Consider the following 22726-nt stretch of genomic DNA (forward strand, 5'->3'; position numbering starts at 1 on the left):
AAAGGGAGCCTCATCCTCTAACCCTTCCCTTAAAGAATAACTCTCAGATTTTAATTGGAGGGAAAATATCACTGGGCAGTAGCACATGCCTATAATCCCAGCAGCTCAGGAGGCTGAGGCAGGAGGATTGCAAGTTCAAATCCAGCCTCTGCAACTTAATGAGGCCTAAGCAACTTAGAGAGACCCTGTCTTAAAATAAAAAATACAAACAGCTGGGGGGGGGGTGTGGTTCCACTGTTAAGTAACCATGGATTCAATCCCTAATACCAAATATATATCTAATTGGTAACAACCTCTAATAGGAAGCAGAGATGATCTCCAACCATTTCTACTCTTCTCAATATAGGTACTTAACAAATAACTTGAACATTACTGCTCTTTGTACTTGCCAGATAAGACTTGAGCTTCCTGGAGGCTCTAAAAAAAGGAATTGTACTCAGCTCTGATATATAGCCTGTTTTCTTCTGCTCTGGCTCCTCCACTGACCTAATTCTATCTGTATTCTGTCCTCCTGAAATTCCTCAAAATTTCCATCCGACCCACTCATCGTTTCTAGCACTGCTTTTATTGTACCTTTCTGGGTTTTAAAACTTTTTCCTGCCATTTCAAAGGGAGATTTAGCTCCTAGTTCACAAATTTGAAACAGAAAACTCAAATTCCTTCACTGTTCTGGAATGCATAGATTAAATAGAAACTGTACTTATATCTGTTTTGCATTGTGTATAATATGAAGACCAATAGAGCTTTAGTAAGCTAACTGTAACTGAAAAAAATTACTCTCATAAAAGAAGTAAAGGGCCAGGTGCAGTGGTGCACTCCTGTAATCCCAGAGACTTGGGAGGCTGAGACAGGAGGATTGCAAGTTGAAAGCCAGCCTCAGCAAAAGAGAGGTGCTAAGGAGCTCAGTGAGACACTGTCTCTAAATAAAATACAAAATAGGGCTGGGAATGTGGCTCAGTGATAGAGTACTCCAGAGTTCAATCCCCAGTGCAAAAAAAAAAAATGTAAAGGTCAGTGTTAACTATCAACATTAGACATTTTGAAAACTAGAAAAATCTGAAGGGCAGGTGGGGCATCTGGAGGATGCTGCCTTCTTTAAGTCACTTCTTAAGTGATAGGACAGTGAGCAAGTTACTTAATTTGTTGAAGTTTTGACTTCTCATGGATAAAAAGAGTAATGGTAGTATTTCTGGTCTGCTGTTAGAATACATTGGTTGATATTTCAAAAGTCCTTAGAAAAATGCCTGAAACATAGCAAGCACTCAGTAAACATTTGCTGAACAAATAACTAAAGATATAAGTGAGGATTGAGTAAACAACACCCCAAACAGAAATGTGTTATTTCTCAGCTGCTTCCATCACTGAGCCTTCTTCCAAAGCCAGCTGCTTGTAAACGATGGGCTAAAGAATAAAGCTACTAAATTTCATTAGTATCAGCTCAATGTTTTCTTCCATTATATGAAGAAGATCTTCGGTCACTAAAGAACCAGCCTCATGGTATTATCTCTACTCCTTTATATTGTCTAAGAGTTGCCCTGTGACATAATATATGATCTATTTTTGAGAAGGATCCATGTGCTGCTGAGAAAAAAGTGTAACTGCTTGATGTTGGGTGGTATAATCTATATATGTCAATTAAGTCTAGGTTGTTAATTGTGTTATTGAGTTCTATAGTTTCCTTATTCAACTTTTGTTTGGAAGATCTGTCCAGTGGTGAGAGAGGTGTGTTGAAGTCTCCCATGATTATTGTATGGTGGTCTATTAGACTCTTGAACTTGAGAAGAGTTTGCTTGATGAACATAGCTGCACCATTGTTTGGGGCATATATATTTATGATTGTTATGTCTTGTTGCTGTATGGTTCCCTTGAGCAGTATATAGTGTCCCTCTTTATCCCTTTTGATTAACTTTGGCTTGAAATCTATTTTATTTGATATGAGTATGGACAGTCCTGCTTGTTTGCGCAGTCCATATGAGTGATATGATTTTTCCCAACCTTTCACCTTCAGTCTATGTATATCTTTTTCTATCAAATGCATCTCCTGTAGGCAGCATATTGTTGGGTCTTGTTTTATGATCCATTCAACTAGCCTGTGTGTCTTAATTGGTGAGTTTAAGCCATTAACATTTAGGGTTATTATTGAGATATGGTTTGTTCTTCCAGCCATATTTGTTTATTAATGTTACTAAACCTGAATTGTTTTCCTCTTTGATTACTTTCCCCCGTTTACTGTCCTACTTCCCACTGTTGGTTTTCATTGTTATTTTCCATTTCCTCTTCCTGTAATGTTTTGCCAAGGATTTTTTGAAGAGATAGTTTTCTAGCTGCAAATTCTTTTAACTTTTGTTTATCGTGAAAGGTTTTAATTTCATCTTCCATCCTGAAGCTTAATTTCGCCGGATACACGATTCTTGGAAATCCATATGCAACAAAATGAAACTGAATCCCCTCCTCTCGCCATGCACAAAAGTTAACTCAAAATGGATCAAGGAGCTTGATATCAAATCAGAGACACGGCATCTGATAGAAGAAAAAGTTGGCTACGACCTACATACTGTGGGGTCGGGCTCCAAATTCCTCAATAGGACACCCATAGCACAAGAGTTAACATCTAGAATCAACAAATGGGACTTACTCAAACTAAAAAGTTTTTTCTCAGCAAAAGAAACAATAAGAGAGGTAAATAGGGAGCCTACATCCTGGGAACAAATCTTTACTCCTCACACTTCAGATAGAGCCCTAATATCCAGAGTATATAAAGAACTCAAAAAATTAGACAATAAGATAACAAATAACCCAATCAACAAATGGGCCAAGGACCTGAACAGACACTTCTCAGAGGAGGACATACAATCAATCAACAAGTACATGGAAAAATGCTCACCATCGCTAGCAGTCAGAGAAATGCAAATCAAAACCACCCTAAGATATCATCTCACTCCAGTAAGATTGGCAGCCATTATGAAGTCAAACAACAACAAGTGCTGGCGAGGATGTGGGGAAAAGGGTACACTTGTACATTGTTGGTGGGACTGCAAATTGGTGCAGCCAATTTGGAAAGCAGTATGGAGATTTCTTGGAAAGCTGGGAATGGAACCACCATTTGACCCAGCTATTCCCCTTCTTGGTCTATTCCCTAAATACCTAAAAACAGCATGCTACAGGGACACTGCTACATCGATGTTCATAGCAGCACAATTCACAATAGCAAGACTGTGGAAGCAACCTAGATGCCCTTCAATAGACGAATGGATAAAAAAAAATGTGGCATTTATACACAATGGAGTATTACTCTGGATTAAAAAATGACAAAATCATAGAATTTGGAGGGAAATGGATGGCATTAGAGCAGATTATGCTAAGTGAAGCTAGCCAATCCCTAAAAAACAAATGCCAAATGTCTTCTTTGATATAAGGAGAGTAATTAAGAACAGACTAGGGAAGAAGAGCACGAGAAGAAGACCAACATTAAACAAGGATGAGAGGTGGGAGGGAAAGGGAGAGAGAAGGGAAATTGCTTGGAAATGGAAGGAGACCCTTAGGGTTATACAAAATTACATACAAGAGGAAGTGAGGGGAAAGGGAAAAATAATACAAGGGGGAGAAATGAATTACAGTAGAGGGGGTAGAGAGAGAAGAGGGGAGGGAAGGGGAGGGGGGATAGTAGAGGATAGGAAAGGCAGCAGAATACAACAGACATGAGTATGTCAATATGTAAATCAGTGGAAGTGTAACTGATGTGACTCTGCAATCTGTATACGGGGTAAAAATGGGAGTTCATAACCCACTTGAATCAAAGTGTGAAATATGATATATCAAGAACTATGTAATGTTTTGAACAACCAACAATAAAAAAAAGGAAAAAAAAGAACCAGCCTCATCTTCTGGATGATAAGAAAGACTGAAAATGCTGATGTTTTTACTACGATGAATAGTGTGAGGCTCTTCTATCAGGATAGCTGAGTAGATAAAATTCTGACTTTAGAGTCGTATGCCAGGGTTTGAATCTGGGCTCCCATTGTAGGATGATTGTGCTCCCCATCCCATTCATTCATGGAAGCCCACCCAGCATCTCAGACTGTATGGGGAGATGAGGTCTTTAAAAAAGTGATTAAGTTAAAATGAGACCCTGTTCTACTACCAAAAAAAAAAAAAAAGGAAACAAACTAAGACTGGATACTTTATATAATTTATATAAAAACCAAGAAATGTGTTTTTCATAATTCTGAAGGTCCTGGAGGCTGGGGAAGTCCAAAATTGAGACACTCATACATTCAGTTAACTTATGATAACCTTTTCCAGAGGGGAGGACACTGAGTCCTTAATTGACAGAAAGCAGAAGGCAAAAGGGATGAATGAATTGCCCCATCCAGTAGAGTCTTGTAGCCTAACCACCTCTTAATGGTCCCACCCCTTAATACTATCACATTGGCATGATCTGAATTTTGGAAGGAACACATTCCAACCATAGTAGCTCCTTAGGGTAGGTCTCATCCTATCTGAGAGGCATTCTTATAGGAAGAGGAAATTTGAACATCCAAAGAGATGCCAGGGATGTCCATGCTTAAAGGAAAGACCGTGGAGACACAGTGGGAAGGTAGGTATCTGCAAGCCAAGGAGAGAGGCTCAGAAGGAACCAAACCTATAATAACTTCATCTTGACCCTTTAGCCTCTCAAATATAGGAAAATAAGTTTCTTTTGGCTGAGCCTCACAGTCTATGTATTTTGTTATTACAGCCCTGGCAAACCAATATAGCTCCAAACATATGATTTGCATAAGCTTGTGTGAGTTTCTCTCTCTCTCTCTCTCTATGTCTCTCTCTCTCTCTCTCAGCCTCAGTTTTCTCATCTAAAGAATGAAAACATTAGTAGGATTTAACCTGCAGATTTTTGAGGATGAAATGTGATCATCATTTAGCACAAAGTCTGCCTTACATTGAGGGCTAAATATGTTAGCTACTATTATTACTAAAATTCTAATTTTATTATAACATTATATAATTGTTTGTGTAATATATTTGTAACAGCTGCAATCATTGTTCTAGTTGTAATTGTCTCCAGAGAGATAGTTATCAGACCCTCTCCCTATCTGATTGAAAAATGAACAACTTTGTAAAACACACAATATATATACCTTTTTGTACTCACAAATCTGTTTTTTTTTTTAGAGAAAGTGAGAGAGGGAGAGAGAGAAAGAGAGAGAGAGAATTTTTTTTAATATTTATTTTTTAGTTATCGGCGGACACAACATCTTTGTTGGTATGTGGTGCATGCCAGGCGAGCGCGCTACCACTTGAGCCACATCCCCAGCCCACAAATCTGTTTTACAGATGAGGAAATAAGCTATTAAATGATTTGGGGGGTCAGGTACAAAGACCTGAATCTTTAAGAAAATAAGTATGACTATCTAAACTAAAATAATTAATTTGAAAAAAAGAAAAGATCATTTTAAACATAAATTAAATCATGATGTTTTCTTTGTTTAGTTTTGTTGTTGTTGTTGTTTATTATTTGATTGGTTGGACATTTTGATCCGAATTTGTTAAAATGCCTAGGGTTTTAGTTACAGTATGAAGATAACATGAATCATTGACTCACATACATTGCTAAGCACAGGAACATTCAAGTGAATTTACACTAGAAAGCACTGTAAGCTGCTTCTTCTTACAAATGTTTCTTTTATGTCTAATTTAGAGGAGGTGATCAGGAAGTTCTCTGAAGAGCTCAGCAGGTGACAGTCACAGCACCTTAGCTACAACCCCAGATTCAAAGTCTCCTATAGTAAAAACAGAGTGGAGGATATCAGCCTTATTCATTTCATGATCATTAAAAGAGTCACATGAAGTAATAAATATTAAATGTTTTGTACACTGAAGTCAAGATTAATATCACCAGTGATAAATCATATCGATAGCATGTACCTGTGACGTAATGTGATGAGAATGGCATTCTAACTAGGCAAACTTCCTCCTCCAAAGATATATCCTCAGTTTATTGTTTAGTTTTTCATTGCTGTGACAAAATACTGGAGGAAATAAACTTATAGGAGGAAAATTTAATTTCAGTCTTCAATCCTCAAGTCAGCTGACTCCATCATTTTTTGGACTATAGTAAGAAAGAACGTCATGATGAAAGGATATGGTGGGATAAAGTTACTGATCTTATGGCAACCAGGAAGCAGAGAGGGAGAGACAGAGGGAGAGACGGAGCCTGGGGGTGGGGAGAGAAAGGAGAGAAGAGTAGAGTACAGGACAGACTCTCAGTGACATGCTTCCTTCAATTATGTCCCACCTCTTACAGTTTACACCACTTCCCAGTAATGCCACCAAATTAGGAATTAATCCATTGATGAGGTCAAAGCCTTTATGTTTAAATCACTTTCCCAAAGGAAAATGCCTTCTTTAGAGACAAGCCTTCAACATATGAGCCTTTGGGAAACATTCCAGATCTGATCTGTTACAGTCTAACCAAGACGAAAACATCAAACTCAAATTGAGGAACATTTTGCAGGATAACCTACCAGTACTTCTCAAAACTGTCAAGGTTACAAAAAATAAGCAAAGACAGAAAGTCTCAAGGACCAGAGGAAATCAAGGAGACATGGTGAGTGAAAGTAATATGATGACTAGGATGGAATCCTGGAACACAAAAGGACATTAGTGGAAACACAGTGAAATCTAAATATGTCCTGGAGTTTGGTTGGTACGTTAACAATAATAATCTAATGTTTGTTTCATATTTGTGACAAACATAGCATGATACTGTAAGATGTTAATAAAAGGGAAAATAAGTAAAGGTTATACAGGAATTCTGTATTATGTTACAAATTTTGTATAAATCTTAAACTATTATAAAATTTAAAATTATATTATTGGAAAGTAAAACAATTTATAAAAAGCACAGTCCCTTGGTATCCATAGAGATTGGTTCCATGACCAGGATAGTAATATTCATGGATGCTCAAGTTCTTTCAAAAAAATACTATAGTATTTGTATATAACTTAATCACATCTCCCCACAAACACTTTTAAGTCATATCTAGATTTACTTATAAGAACCTAAGACAATGTAAATGGTATGCAGATTGCTATACTGTATTGTTAAGGGGATGACAAGAAAAAAAAAAAGTCTGAGCATGTTTAGTGCAGATCCAAATATCCTAAGTCTAATTACATAGTATGGAGTGAGATGTGAGGCAAGAAAGGCCCTAAAAACAAATGCTGGAGGGAAACAGGATCTGTGAAATGTCAGGAAGTTGCATCAGAGTATACCTACACACCACTTCATGTATATGGATGCAGTGCAGTGCTTGGAAATTGGCGAATTCAAGTTTTGCTTTGTGGAACTTTCTGGAATTTGTTTTTCCAAATATATTTGATCCATAGTTACTTGAATCCAAAGATGAGGAACCCATGGACATGAAGGGGAAACCATAAAAGATTTTGTTTGGTTATTTCATTTTATGTGACAGCAGCTTATAAATTTAAAAACTGATTTTAGAAATGGCAGGTAAAGGAAGTATCATGTGATATGCTAAGAACAGTTTGAGAATAATAGAATCAATTGTATTTCTGCTCTCTTGCATGCAAGTAGTATGTTTTATTCTTAATGTCATTAAAAAAATCATTGTCTTGGGACTGCAAGGTACAGAATTTGCTTAGTCTAACTTTCTGACTTTACAAACTGAGGCCCAGGAAAGGAAAGTGGTTTGTGTGCATGGCCTATTTGGGTTTTGTAGCTTTAAAAATGAGGAACAAAAGATATTTTTTATTACACGGTACAAGAAAATATATGAGTAGGTATGTGTGGACATATAAATATGAATACACACATATATATTTAGTAAAAAGTAAGATGTAAAAGCATGAGACATTTTCTTTTGTGGATCTGTAATCTGTCTTCTTTGTATTTTCTGTTTGGGTGGTGTTCTTGTCTTATAGGGCTGGGGACCGAACTCAGGCTGCACACATGCAGGGCAATTGCTCTACCATTGAGCTACACCCATACAGCAAGTCTCATTTGATTTTTGTTTTCAGTCTAGAGTGTTAAGGAAATACTCTTGTATGTGATAGATCTGCATTAAACATTGGTGATTTATAGGCAAAAAAACAAATGCTGGAGGGAAACAGGATCTGTGAAATGTTGGGAAGTCACAGCAGAGTATACCTACACAAGTGGACTCTGGCCCCTCACCTGAGGACCTTGCAGCCTGGTGTAGGATGCACCTAATCACCTTCATGGTAGAATGTCATAAACACAGCAATAGACATCTTGTGCTGGGAAGGCTCCAAGGAGAGTCACCCAACCCAACTAAGGGACTGTCCTTAAGAAACCCTTCTTGGAATATTGACAGCGTGAGATGCCTCAAAAGATGAGTGGGAAGTTAGCCACATGGAGAGGAAGAGGAAAGGAGAAGGAAATTGTGCACTCTGCGATTGCAGAGAGAGAGGAAGGGTGTGAGCTTAGATAAGATGAGGACTGAAGGGAGACAGGAAATTGGCATGGATCAGACCTGATGACTTCAGACATCACAGCAAAGTAGGACTGGAGGCCATGTGCTGAGAGCAAAGGGTGGGGTCGGACAGAGACCCTGAGGAGAGGGCTAAAGACTTGTGCTTCTCTCTGAGGGAAATAGAGTGGAATCCAAGCAAAGGTAGATAAAGGGTTAATGAACAATTCTGAGCTGGATTGACACCAGTGTATAATAAGAATGTGCCATTTCCTCCAGCAGGCCTCAGCTGGCCATGGGTAGAGAAAGTGGATCTGATCCTAACATTTATCTGGGATTCCATTTTTTGTGGTGGGGGGGCAGAGTCAGCAAAGTGTGAGGATCTAAAGGAACCAAGGATGCTACTGTCAATTGTTCCAATATCAGATGTAAAGTCCAAGACAGGTGGGGCAAAAAAGGGAAATGGAGGAATTTCACATATTCAAAGAAAATAGAGACGGCACGAAAGGAAATCCAGTGTTTCTAAAAAGTTAAGAAAAGGTAATCTCTTGAAACCAAGTTTGGTAAAAAATGATACTAACTCCTATGCAAAGATTTTGAGTGAGTAAAAGGAGATACCTGGGGTGCTAAGAGAAGTACTGGATATTAAAATTAGGTGGCATTGACTCTGAAAGAGGGAAACACTTAGAAAAGGGCAGAAGCTCAATTGAGTGCCAAGAGAACACATCCTGGGATATTGAAGTCATTGGGGATGCAGGATTGCAAAGCAGAAAGAGATGAAAACATTCCAAAGAGAGAACATGGGGTGGGGATGCCTTTGGTTTAGTAACCGTGGATTGCAAAATGAGAGGAACAACTGGACTAGATCGCCTCTGCTATGGCTGGAAGGTAGCAAAACAAGGTGAGCTCTGGGCTTTGGCATCAGGCTGACAAGAGTATGTAACGACAGGCAGGTACATTAATACCTCTAAGCTTCCTTTCTCTTTTTGTTGACCATCACTCTAACAGGTTGCTGTGGCATTAGAGAAGGTGATGTTCCTGTACCATGGTGAGTGGTAGGTACATAATAACTCAAAGTCACTGGCTTTTTCTCAACTTCGTTGCTGAAGATCCTAGGTGGTTTTGCTAGTTTGTGCAAGGTTCTCACACAGTGGATGGAAAGCTAATGTCATCCTCATGGCAAGTGGGCAGGGCATTAGTAAGTATCTGTTGTGGCTAAGGTTTGAAAAATCAGCACATCTAATATTCAAGCCTACTTTGAGAATAAAAAATCGTGGAGGTCAACATCCCACATCACTAATCCTAAAAATAATTCCCCTTTGAATTTAATTGCTTTCAAATAGCTAATCTATTGCCTGTAGGTTGGAAGGAGGCAAATGTATACCCCCCAAATAAGTAGAGATCAATGAAGTTGAATTGAAAGGTACAAGAGCGAAGAGATAAAGAGAACCTGGAGAGAGGCAAAGTTGTCAAGCAAACTCAATTGAATTCCATGGCCCTCGGCTTGGATCGAGTTTATGAAGCAGGGGCCATTTATGAGATCCATGGCATCTTTAGTTCTCAATATGTATAACATGCTGGTTATATTTATAAAATAGAATCATAACTACATCTGGAAATTTTACATAAAAATTAAGGTTGACTTACATGCCAGCTTGATTTATATTCCCTGATAAGATGGTAAAGATTTATTTTACTTTGCACTCTTACAGCTTAGATTATTATTCATACTTTATTTTGCAAATTGGTGGTAACCCAACTGCAGCCAAATCAAGAGTTCATGTGCCAAGTTTTGGGCTGAACAAGTTTTGTATCCAATATACACTTGGCCACAAAAAATAAGGAGATAGAATAATAGGAGAGAAAAGAAAGTGTTTTATGCATTCTGAGGTTAAAAACAGATGTGAGTAGGGTCCTCCTGGAGTGTGGCTAGTTAACATCTGGTAATCCCTAATGCATTTCACTGTCCATTTGTAAGTTTCCCCTCATGTTTAATATCAACAGCTATTCAGTAACATGGTGAGTTGCACAAAGAATAAAATTTATAGATATCAAAGACAAAGCCAGAAAATTACTCTGTTCTTGGAATCCATCCTTCCTGGGCAAGGACTACATATTTTCTTTCTGCCGATGCTATGTTTAATAAAGCTATGCGATTGGTTAGATTTTGATTTAGCCGAATGTGTTTTGTTTGTTTCTTTTTTATGACTCAGTGACAAAAGGAAACATAAAACCTTCTGCTTACTTTAATCAGAGAACTCTGGCTTCTTCCATGTAATTTGAGCAAGGATTGAGAAAATATTCTCAGAAGGACTCCTTATGATCATAGCGGTGGGAGGAAGGTGGATAGTTTAGCCTATTTCTTCTCCTAGCACATAATCTGTCTGATTTCTCTTTTCCTTTCAAACCACTCTTTTCTGCAAAAGCAACTCCCACGAGTTAGAGTTCATGAAAATTTGCAAAGCAGAGAAGAATTATCTGTGTTTTTGACCACAAAGATTTAAAATACTGAGGGTTATGCTGGAAATGTCTTAGCAAAACTGATGAAGAAGAAGTTATGGTTCCCATTACCAACTGTAACAATTAGTTAGGCACTTTGGTGCAGAATTGTAATCCCAGCTACTCAGGAGGTTTGGGTGGAAGGACTACAGATCCTAAGTTCGAGGCCAGCCTGGGCAATTTAGCAAGACCCTGTTTCAAAATTTAATAAAGATGGGGGAGTGCACCTGGTGATGTAGCCCAATGGTAGAGCAGTTGCCTAGCATGCACAAGGCCTTGGGTTCTATCCCCAGTACCAGTGGAAAATAAGATTTTCTCCACCCTATCAACAATCTATGTTTTATTATATAAATTAATAGTAAGCTAGACTTCACTTTGACAGCAGGCTGACCACTGAATTGATCAACTATGAAATAAGTTAGAGATGGCAACAAGGTATCAATATATATGCCTACTTATGGTAACTGCCAATAATAGCAGGTATTAGAAGAATTCCAAAGCCCTTCACATCTCAGTAGGAAAGTGTCTTGGTGGATTTCAGATGTCTTCCAAGGCAGTGGGAAGGGACAATAGCTGCATGAGTACTCTTAATTGCTCTTCGTGATTTAACCAAAGGAGTGTGTCATTGAAAGGTCTATTTCCAGTGTGGTGGTGCACACCTGCAATTCCACTTACTCAGGAGACTAAGGCAGAAGTATCATAAGTTCAAGGTCAGTCTCAGCAACTTTGTGAGACCCTGTTTTAAAATAAACAATAAAAAGGGCTGGGGATGTAGGTCAGTGGTAGAGCCCTTGCCTAAAACACATAAGACATTTAGTTCAGTCCTCAGTACAGGGGAAAAAAAATGTTTCCTAAGGTTTAGGATTTCGTGGGGGGGGGGGTACTGTGGTTTGAACCCAGTGGCTTGTGCATGCTAGGCAAACACTACCATTGAACTACATCCCCAGCCCAGGTTTTGGAATTTTTAATCCAAGATAAATGCACAATAATGAATGCATGTGTCTGTTATGTAGTAATAGTACTAAACTCATTCACAGGATGGCATTTTGTATCTTTAAAAAATTTTTCTATGTGCCATCCCATGAGTTACTAAAGTGATTCTGTGAGATTAAAAATGGGATACATTTTTACATATGAGGAACTGGATGTCAGAGCAGGTAAATGATTCCCAGGAGGTCATTCAGCTAGTAGGTTAGAGGATTTAGGAAATATTTATAGACACTTAAATATTTTGTAATCACTAAGTTTCTGACTCACATTAGGAGTCAGAAAACTGTAGGAACTATGGCTGACATTTTCTGATTCCTAAATTTTGCAACAGCAGAATATAAACATGACTAAATAGGAAACATTTACAATACACATGATTAAATGACAAGTGAGAGATAGCTGGCCTTTGAAATGAGTGTCTATATTAGTCAGAATTCTCCAAAGAAGCAAAATCAACAGGATTCTGCAAAATCTCCAGAGCCTAAATCCAGTTTAACTTTGAAGGCTGATAGGCTGCCATAGAACCAGGAAGAGATTATGTGTCTCAGTTCAAAGGCCACCAGGCAAAAAAAAAAAAAAAAAAAAAAAAAAAAAAAAAAAAAAAAAAAAAGCCTGTGTTTCAGTCTAAAGACTATTAGGATAAATCCCTTTTATTTGGGAGAAAGCCAGCCTTTTACATTTTGTTTGGTTCTTCAACTTATTGGGTAAGGCCTCCCTACATTATGGAGGACAAGTTCCTTTATCCAATCTACCAATCAAAACATTAATCTCATCCAAACATTTTCACAGAAACATTCAAAATGATATTTGATACTCCATGACTCAGTCGAGTTATAACGTAAAGTTAACCATCAAAATTCCACTCTGTCAACTTGACTCCTTACATATTTCCTTAAATCATACATAATGTTCAAATTAAGGACAATTTCCAAGTCTTACTTCCACCACATGCTACAACTATCCTTCATACAACCAAAAACATGCCAACTCTTTCCCCAGAAGAAGATGTGAATTCCCTGAGGGATGTTTGCTCTTCTCCTTGATATCTCATCACTTAAGTGCTATGAAGGCAAAATGTTCTGAACTAAATTGTGCCTTCCTCACAAATTCATATGTCGAAGCCCTACCCTGAAATGTAATTGTATTTGGAGACAGGACTTTTGCAGAGGTAATTAAGATTAAAGGAAGTCATAATGGTGAAGCTCTAATCCCATAAGACTGGAATCCTTATAAGAAAAGACAATAGGCTCCCTCCTCCCCACCCTCTCTTTTCCTCCCTCCCTCCATTCCTCCCTCTTTCTCTTTATGATCAGAGGAAAGACTATGCAAAGACATAAAGAGAAGACATTATGGAGGTACTTTGCAATCCAGGAAGAGACATCACTAGAAATCACCCCTGCTGGAATCTTGACTTTGGGACATTCACCTCCATATCCATGCTATCTTGTCATGGCAGCCTGAGCTGACTAACACAATAGCTGAAGTACAACCTGGAGTATTTCTCAGTATCATAGAAGAAAAAATCTATTTAAAAAGGATAAGTCCCATAATTATTTGCTTGTGTTTATCTTTTCTCTTAAATTTCCAGACTAGACAGAGACCTTAAATGAGGATTTAAAAATCAAAACAACAACAACAAAAAAAATCAGGATGTATTTTCCTGGCATTTCCAGAGATGGATCATAAATTCCTCTGTGTCTTAGGGGAAAGTTTCATCATGCTGTTTCAAAGCAGCATGGTGAAATTGCCAATAGTTGGGGATGACTGGGAAAGAGAACAGGCAATCGTCCAGTTTCTACTGAGCGCCTATCTTATGCTGAGCCTAAGAGACACAATAGGATAAAAGCAGACCAAGTTCTTACCTCTGGGTCATATTGTTGTAAGAGACCTACATTCTAGCAAGGGGATAGAATATTTCTTCCTCTGAAACTTTAAGATTATTGTAAGAAACTAATTTTTAAAAACTTACTTGGAGGTTGTAGCAGAAAGCAAAACTATGTATATAAATGTGACTGGAAGATACTCTCACTGGACTGAAGAAATGTTCCATTTTCTATTTACCACTTCTGGCTATCAGCAAAGGTAGCAACTGTCATGCCTGTTTGCCCTATAATTTTGACATTGTCTACCAACAAAATTTTAAAAGACCTGGTTTACATCAGATAAGTTTGCAATCAAAGCATGCCTAAATGGTACACCAGACTAACAAAGGCAGTGTCTGAGCCAGCCTGGTGATGCACTCCTGTAATCCCCGCAATTTGGGAAGCTGACAGGAGAATCATGAGTTCAAAGCCAGCCTCAGCAAAAGGTGCTAAGCGATGCAATGAGACCCTGTCTCTAAATAAAATGTAAAGTAGGGCTGGGGATGTGGCTCAGTGGTCCAGTGTTCCTGAGCTCAATTCCCAGTACTACACCCCCAACCAAACAAAAGGCACTGTCTGGAGTATGCAGGTGTGTGCACACACATGTACTTGCTTGCACACACATGTGTGTTTTCAAATCTATACTATACAATCAAATTTCAGAACCCTAATTTGTGTAAGGCCACTCTTTGTAGTAGATGATTTTCATTCTTTGAGTGACACTGGCTTTTTTTTTTTACAAAGTTGAAGACAGCACTTGAAATATTTTTATTGTTAATATAACACCTTCATGCTGTAAGTCCTAAAGAAAAACCGAACAAAGGGTGCTGTGTAGCAACACTAAGGTGTTTTCAATTTTTCACTGTACAGCATTCATAGATTTTGGAGATGACCTATGAAGCTGTAAATAAAAGCAATGCAATTTTTCTGTGAAACAATTTCTAAACTCTCCAAAAGGTGTGATGTTAGATTCATTTAATATATTGGTACAGACTTTCCTTGGGGAAACTAAGGGTGTGTTTTTTTTTCTCCCTTTCTGAATCAAAAGTTGATAATGCAGAAATATTGCTCAAATATCATGACCACAGCATCTTTTATTTTTATTGAACAGCGGTTGTAGTTTGAAGAGTAACTTTCTTCAGAAAATTGCACAGCAATGGCTGTAGCTATTTGGATTCTCCAAATTACCTAATGGAACAGGTAAGCTTCATGCTTTTAAAATAAACCATAAATTTTTTTATCTTTGAAATTTCTTACAGAATTTTCCACCTTTAATATTTTGAATTCAGAAAAGCAAAAACAAACCCCCCACAAAATACTAAAAATATTTATATTGGGCATGAAATAGACTTCAGATCTTATTGTTTTTGCATTTTCAAAGCCCCTGATGTAGAAAAAAAGTGAATGTTAACAAACCCCAAATCTCAGAATTATGCCAAGCTATGTTATAACTTTTGTCAAGTTGATGCCATTCTAACAAAAGTCACAACAAATTCTCAAAAGTTGTGGCAGTGAGAGGATTGACAAATGGAGGATAGAAAGAGTGGTGAGTGGATGAAAAGACAGTGGTTCTTTTGTAAGAGATTTAAGAAGCTCCAAGAATCATTTGTTTTGAATCAATTCAACCCAAGTTTGAGGCAGGAACATTCAAGACAAAGATTTCCAGTTTTTAAAACTACTAAGAGTTAAAAATTTAGTCATAGACATAAATATATTAAGTGGAAATAGCTAAAATTTATTTTAACATATGAAAGTCTTGGTATGACTGACCACATGAAGCTTTCACCATGTATCAAGGTCAGATTTGAAGCTTGGACATGCTGCATGGAAGGCAAATGACAGTCACCTTCCCCCACATTTCCAGCCTCTCAAAACCTTTCTTTTCCCATACACTCCAGTCCCATGGTATATGAAGCTCTGGAAAGTCATTTGCCTTCAGAGAGAAAGAAGCTATTTCATCTTCCCTAAGCTACCCACTCTGCACATTCCCAACTAGCAGACCTGCCAATGTCCTCCAGGTTTCTTTGGGGTCCTTAAAAATAATAAAAATAAAAGGACTCGCATTCCACCTGCAGTACTATGTAGATCACTGAGGTGATAAGGTTCCAATGGAAGACAAATGGCAGGAGAGACAAGAACAGGAGGACCAGAAATCACTTACTAAAATTGATTAAGTATTCTGAATCTGTGGGTTAATCTCAGGTGAACCATTTGAATAGGTGAGAAAAGAGAGAGGTCTTGTGCTCTCAGGCTGTTCTGGAACATCTCCAACCTGAGTCACCCACATACTTTGGGTGAGTATTAAGGCCAGCCATGACTAGTGTACCAGGCACCCTGCCATTGGACGTCTTCTGTAAGAATAAAATGGAGGAAGTTTATGGCATTTTCTTAATATCCTACAGAAGACAATCAAAGAGGCAAAGGGTAATGACAATGGAGTGCAGCGATGTGAGCAGCCAGAGTAAGAGCTGAGAATATGCAGTCCAAGCACCTCCAGAGATGATCCTTGGGAATCTGCAGTATGGTACTTCCAGAGACAGTCATTTGGGAATCGGATGCTCAAGCATTTATTGAGATATTCTCTGCAGTTAAGGGACTTCCAAAGATGATCATCTAAGAACAGGCAGTGTACTACATAGCTTTTCATTGCTGTTAACAAAATAACTGACAATAACAACTTAAAGGAAGAAAGATTGATTTTGACTCATGGTTTCAGAGGTTTCAGTTCATGGTTGGCTGTCTCCAATTCTTTGGGCCTGAAGTAAGGCAAAATATCATGGCAGAATGGAAGAAGGGTAAGACAAAGAAAAGCTGCTTAGCTCATGACAGTTGGGAGGAGAGAGAGAGTGGGAGGGGGAGTAGAGAGGGGGAAGGAGGGAAGGGGAGATATATGTGTATATATATATATATATATATATATATATATATAGAGAGAGAGAGAGAGAGAGAGAGAGAGAGAGAGAGAGAGATTGAGAGAGAGAGATCGATTGATTGATTAGAGGATGCTGTGGCCAGGGACAAGATAGAGTCCCCAAGAGCATGCCCCCAGTGATCTACTTCCTCCACGATGCCCCACATGCCTGCCTACCGTTTCTATCTCTTCCTAGTAGTACATTCACATCGTTAACCCAACAGATGGATATTCATATCATTAATTCAACAGATGGATTCATCCACTGATGAGATCAGAGCCTTCATGTTCCAATCACTTCCCAAAAGTCCCACCTCTACACATTGCTTCATTGGAGAACCAACCTCAACACATGAGTCTTTTGGGAAATTTCATATCCAAACCATAATAGGCAGAACAAGAACACTGGGGACGGTCCCTGGAAATCTATAGTCCTGGTATTTCCAGAAATGGTCATCCAGGAATTCACAGTTCCAGCACTTCCACAGATCATCATCTGGAAATCTGCAACCAAAATACTTCTGGAGATGGTCATCCAGGAATCTGCAGTGACAGCAGATTCAAAGATGAGCAGCCTGGGACTTTTGCAGATGATGATCTGTTGCAGGGTCAGTGACTCTGCCACAGGACAGAGAGAGTGTCAGTTATATGTGGGACAAAGACCTGCTCTCAGAGACTTGAAAAAAACCATTTTGGTGACTTTATTTAGGAATTGTAGGTGAGTTTTGGGAACACTTAGGTTACTTTTGTCTCAAACTGTATTAGATCAGACTTATACATATGATTACAGAGCCAAGCAAGATTAGCATTGCAAATGTAATTTTTTCCAAAATTTTTAGTTGTAGATGGACACAATACCTTTATTTTGTTTATTTAGTTTTTTTATGTGGTTCTGGGGATTAAAACCAGTGCCTCACACATGCTAGGCAAGTGTTCTACCACTGAGCCACAACCCCAGCCCACAAATGTAATTTTAACCCCTTATTGCCATCTTGATGGATCACTTGTTCCTTCTTTTTGGGAGGGAAGGTGGTTTGCTTCATTTTAATCAAGGAAATCAATTGGTTAATCAATTATTAATTTTTAATTATTTTATATTTTAATTTTTAATTCCATGCTTTTATATTTTTATACTAGAAGAAAGACCTCTTTTTTAAAAAAATTCTGTAATTCGTGTGATATTCCAACTTGGTGAATTATTTCTTATGTCCTGAGGTCAGAGCCCATAGGTAATAGTTGAATTTTGGGAATGTAAGGAGAAGGAGCAGAGAGATGAGGACTGAGTCTTTGGGGATGCTCACAGTTAAGCAGTGGGAGTGACCCTAGGAGAAGTAAGAGTTCAGAGTCACCTGGCTTATGCAAAGGTCAATCAGCCTAGATATCTACATTAAATAGGCAAAAACATTGATTCCATTTTTACTTGAAATACAAAAAAAATTCAACACACACACACATTCATAAGTATCTATGAATGAGCAGTCTCCATCTCTCCATTTCTGTTTCTTCTCGTCCTTTCTCTACACATACACACATGTACATATACTCACACGCCACACTCTGAAATACTCTGCAGAATGTCTTATCGAATGAAAATCTACCTGAGAAGGAATATGTATGTCACTGTTCTATTAGCTAAGAAAGAAAAGCATATACACCTTCATTCTTATAGTTACAGAGTACATATTTTATATTTCTTAATTCATCCAGGTGGGGCTCTCTTGATGGGCATTTGAGTTGTTTTTAGTATTTTGAGATTACACAAATATTATTACAGTAAATTGCCTTGTACATGTCTCCTTCTTGTTTTTGCAAGTGAAATGTTGGGATACATTTCTAAGAGTGAGAGTGCCAATCATAGTGCAAATAAATATGTGATTTTTGTTAAATGTTACTATTTGTTTTTCTTATATGTTGCACTTTTTCAGTTTCTACCAGCAATAAATAAGAATGATTATTCCCCTCATCCACACAATATGCAGCTAGACATTGTTTTTGTCAACCTATTGGTGAAAAATGCTATTTCAATGTAGTTTTAATTTCATTTGTTTTTTATGAATCATGTTGAATATTTTTATATTTTTGATCTTATATAGAACATGTATAATTTAGCTCCTTAAAATCCAATTTACATGGTATCAATGTAATTCAAATATGTCAATCTACCAGTGTAAATAGTCTGGAGTGGCTATTTTTGTGTCTTTTATAGAGACACCAAAATATGGAAATTGTTCATTACTCTTTGTAGCAATGATCTTTTACATCCTAGCATCTCAACTTCATGATACCACACACAGGGAATTAGATTTTTCCAAAATATTATATAGATTACATCCTTTTCCCAAGTTATTACCTCTTTAATTCCCTTCCAAATCATTACATATTCTTTTTTAAAAAAAATAATTAATTAATTAATTCCAGTTAGGTATATATGACAGCAGGATGCATTTTGATTCACTGTATATAATTGCAGCAAAACTTTTCATTTTTCTGGTTGCACACAATGAAGCATCATCCCATATGTGCATTCATACATGCACCTAGGGTAATGATGTCCATCTCATTCCACCATATTTCCTACTCCATGCCCCCTCCCCTCCATTCCCTTCACTTGTTCAATCAAAGTTCCTCCATTTTTCTCATTCCACTCCCCACTCTATTATGGATCAGCATACACTTATCAGAGTGAAACATTTGGCCTTTGGTTTTTTGGGGATTGGCTTACTTCACTTAGCATGAGATTTTCCATCTTCATCCATTTATCTGAAAATGCCATAATTTTATTCCCTTTTAATGCTGAGTAATATTCCATCATGTATATATGTGTATATATACCACAGTTTCTTTATCCATTCATCTATTGAAAAGCATCCAGTTTGATTCCACAGTTTAGTTATTGTGAATTGAGCTGCTATAAACTTTGATGTGGCTGTGTTAGTATAGTATGCTGATTTTAAGTCCTTTGGGTTTAGATGAAGGAGTGGAATAGCTGGGTGAAATGGTGGTTCCATTCAAAGTTTTCTAAGAAATCTCCATACTGCTTACATATTCTTAATTCCATAATACATTTATGAAATTTCATATACCCAAACAACATATCCCAAAAAAGCCAATCAAACCCAATCTCTTCCTGAGCTCCTTGCATCCACAACAAATTGAAAAATTTCTGTCCATTCATAATTTCCAGGCCTATAGTATGACTCTTTTAGTCTCATGGGTTTTCTTGACTTGATATTAACATTTTTCATAATTAATATAAGAAAGAAATTTCCACTTCGAAGCAAGATTTCAGTTTAGAAGAGAAATCAATGTGGAAGAATGGTTGTTTTTTCAAAAGAACAAGTTTAACTGGAAAGAAACAAGGATCTTGAGGAAGAGTACTCAGCTTTAGGGTCACTGTGACTCATCATTCATGGCTCAAAGACACAAAAGTTGGTCAGCAGGCAACCTTTACCCCACTACAATTTACTGAATTTTATTCTCTTCATCAAAGAATAATCTTTCATCCTCAATGTGTCAAAGATGAAAGATATATTAAAATACTTTAGGATTATTAAGAAGATATTAAATGTTAAAAAGGATAGACCAACAAAAGTACTTACCCTGAATAAACAATAGCCAATAACTCACAAATGACACAGACACGCTGAGACAGCTGACATTTAGATTTCAGAGGTCAATAAAGTTGCATTTTCTTATAGCCTCTAGTTTATTCCATTAGCAAATTCTACTTTCAAAATATGCCCTAAATCCTCAGAATTTACAACACTCTACAGTTACACCATGTTCTATTTGGACTTAATCACAACTTCTTAAATGATCTCTTACGAGCTTACCCTTACTCCACCTTCAACCTCTTGTCAATTGTCAATGCTATACCCAGAGTGATGGTTTTGAAATGTAACTCAGTTTCTGCCATGCTACTCTTCACACCTTCTGGTGGCCTGCTACAATACTCAGTTGTCACTCAAACCTTCACCTGGAAGAGTATATGATCATAATCCAGGCCCGGATTTCCTCTCCCCTTCTTTCTTGCTCACTCTACCTGGCAAGATTGTTCCTCATGTTTCCTCAAGAAAGTCAAGTACAATCCTACATCAGGGCCTTAGTGCTTCTCCTTGCTTTGTTTGGGACTCTTGGCTCATGCCATTCTGTCACTTCCCTCCAGTTCTATTTAACACCTCATTAGAAAGGACTTCCAACTAAAACTGCAGCTCTGTCATTCTCTAGCTGCTTGCCCTGATTTATTTTTGTTCATAATCTAATTTTAATACCCAATGATTTTAGACTTATTTATTGTGCCTCTTCTACTACAAGAACGCAAAACTCCATTAGAGTAGGGACTTTTTTTTTTTTTCATTCACAGACAAATCTGCAGGGCTTAGAACTGTGAACAAACAGTTATTACAGTGGTCTAGCCTCAGGAGATGGGTATGAAATAAAAGGATGAAGTGAGATATTGCTTTACTGACAGCTGTTTCCATTGTGAAAACTCCTTGTCACAACCAGGTTAGAAAGTCACTTTCTAACAAAGGTGGGCAGGTAAAATTAAGACAGATGAGAGCAGAAGAAAGGGAAAGAGGGTGTTCCCAATTTGGCCCGGATGAAGAGAACCAACATGGCTTGGATACAGTTTTAATGTGTAAAATGTGAAGAAAAGGAAAGAATAAAAATGGGTCTTCTTTCTTTTTCTTTAATTGGAACAGGTGGGCATATACTGATGCCATTAGGTGAGCAGGCTGAAGAAAGAGTGGTTTCTGCGTGTTTATTTGGAAAAAAAAAAGAATTGGTAATTGTACAGCTATCCACCTACCCGCACTACCTGCACTACCTGCCCCCGCATGCTTGTAAACACAAATCTGTCATCCGCCCTTCTCTACTCTGTCTTATGGCCAGGAGCGCCTTTGACATGTGGCTTTCAATTGCGATAAGGTAGTATGAGCTACCTTTGGGAGGTCAGAGAAGAGACAAGTAGGAGGATTTATTCCTTCTGATCTCTCCAGTTTTGCTGTGAATGCATTCTAGATTGCTGCTTCAGTCCTGTGGAACTTGTTCCATGGCTTTAAGCTTTCTCTGGGCTCCTTCTCCTTGTCCCTACAGGATTAAAGAGGACAGCACTTTCCAATGTTGTTAATTCCAGGGTGCTCTAGTATTGTTTATATTAGCTTCAGTAATTTTGCCGACACCTTGGTAAACGGGACTTCATTAAACTTTCAGTTAAACTTTTTGAGTTTGCCAGCTGTTCCATGCTGAGACGCTGACCATGACGAGCTGAGTTCATTTTGATCTACCTATGAGACATCAAGCAGAGATGTACAGAAGCCAGCAGCAATGAGTCTCTCCAGACTCAAGCTGGGCAAGGCTGGGCTGCAGAATAACATTTAAGATACTTCAGCATATACCCAGAGGGGATAGCTACCACTCCTTGCTCTCAGGTACAGATTCATCTCCTCTGCTCACCAACTCATCTGGAACAGTAAGAAAATATTTTTGAATTCCAGGTAGTCCTGGACTTACTCTATCCTCAAGCTTAGTAAGTCTGCCTTCCAAGACTAAAACTGGAACTAGTTTTCCTCCTTCTTTTAACACTAGTCTCCCTGTGCCTCATACCACATTTCCCTTAATTATGAACAGAAACTCAAACTTTCTAGCCATACACTTTCCAGGACTCCCATCCCCTTCCTATCATATCCATCCTTATTATATGAAATAATACTTTCCTCCCTTTCAAACTCATTTGCTTCCAAGCAATTTTAGATTCTCAATCATATATTATTTAGTCTATGACTATAACGAACTATTCAAAAACTAGTTAACATTTTGTCCAAAAAGAGCACAAAATTAATTCACTTAAGTCATTTGTTCCTAATTACAATGGCCACAATGCACTTCATTATTGAACTAACTCCATGGTTAGCATTTGGCTATGAGCACAATGAGCCAAATTATACTGATCAGTTTTTTACTATTTTGGGTTTGCACTGACATACATGGCCATAAACAGTTAATTGGATCTA

The sequence above is a fragment of the Spermophilus citellus genome (assembly GCF_964194105.1).
Source record: "Spermophilus citellus genome assembly, chromosome: 15".
In the NCBI taxonomy this organism is placed as follows: Eukaryota; Metazoa; Chordata; class Mammalia; order Rodentia; family Sciuridae; genus Spermophilus; species Spermophilus citellus.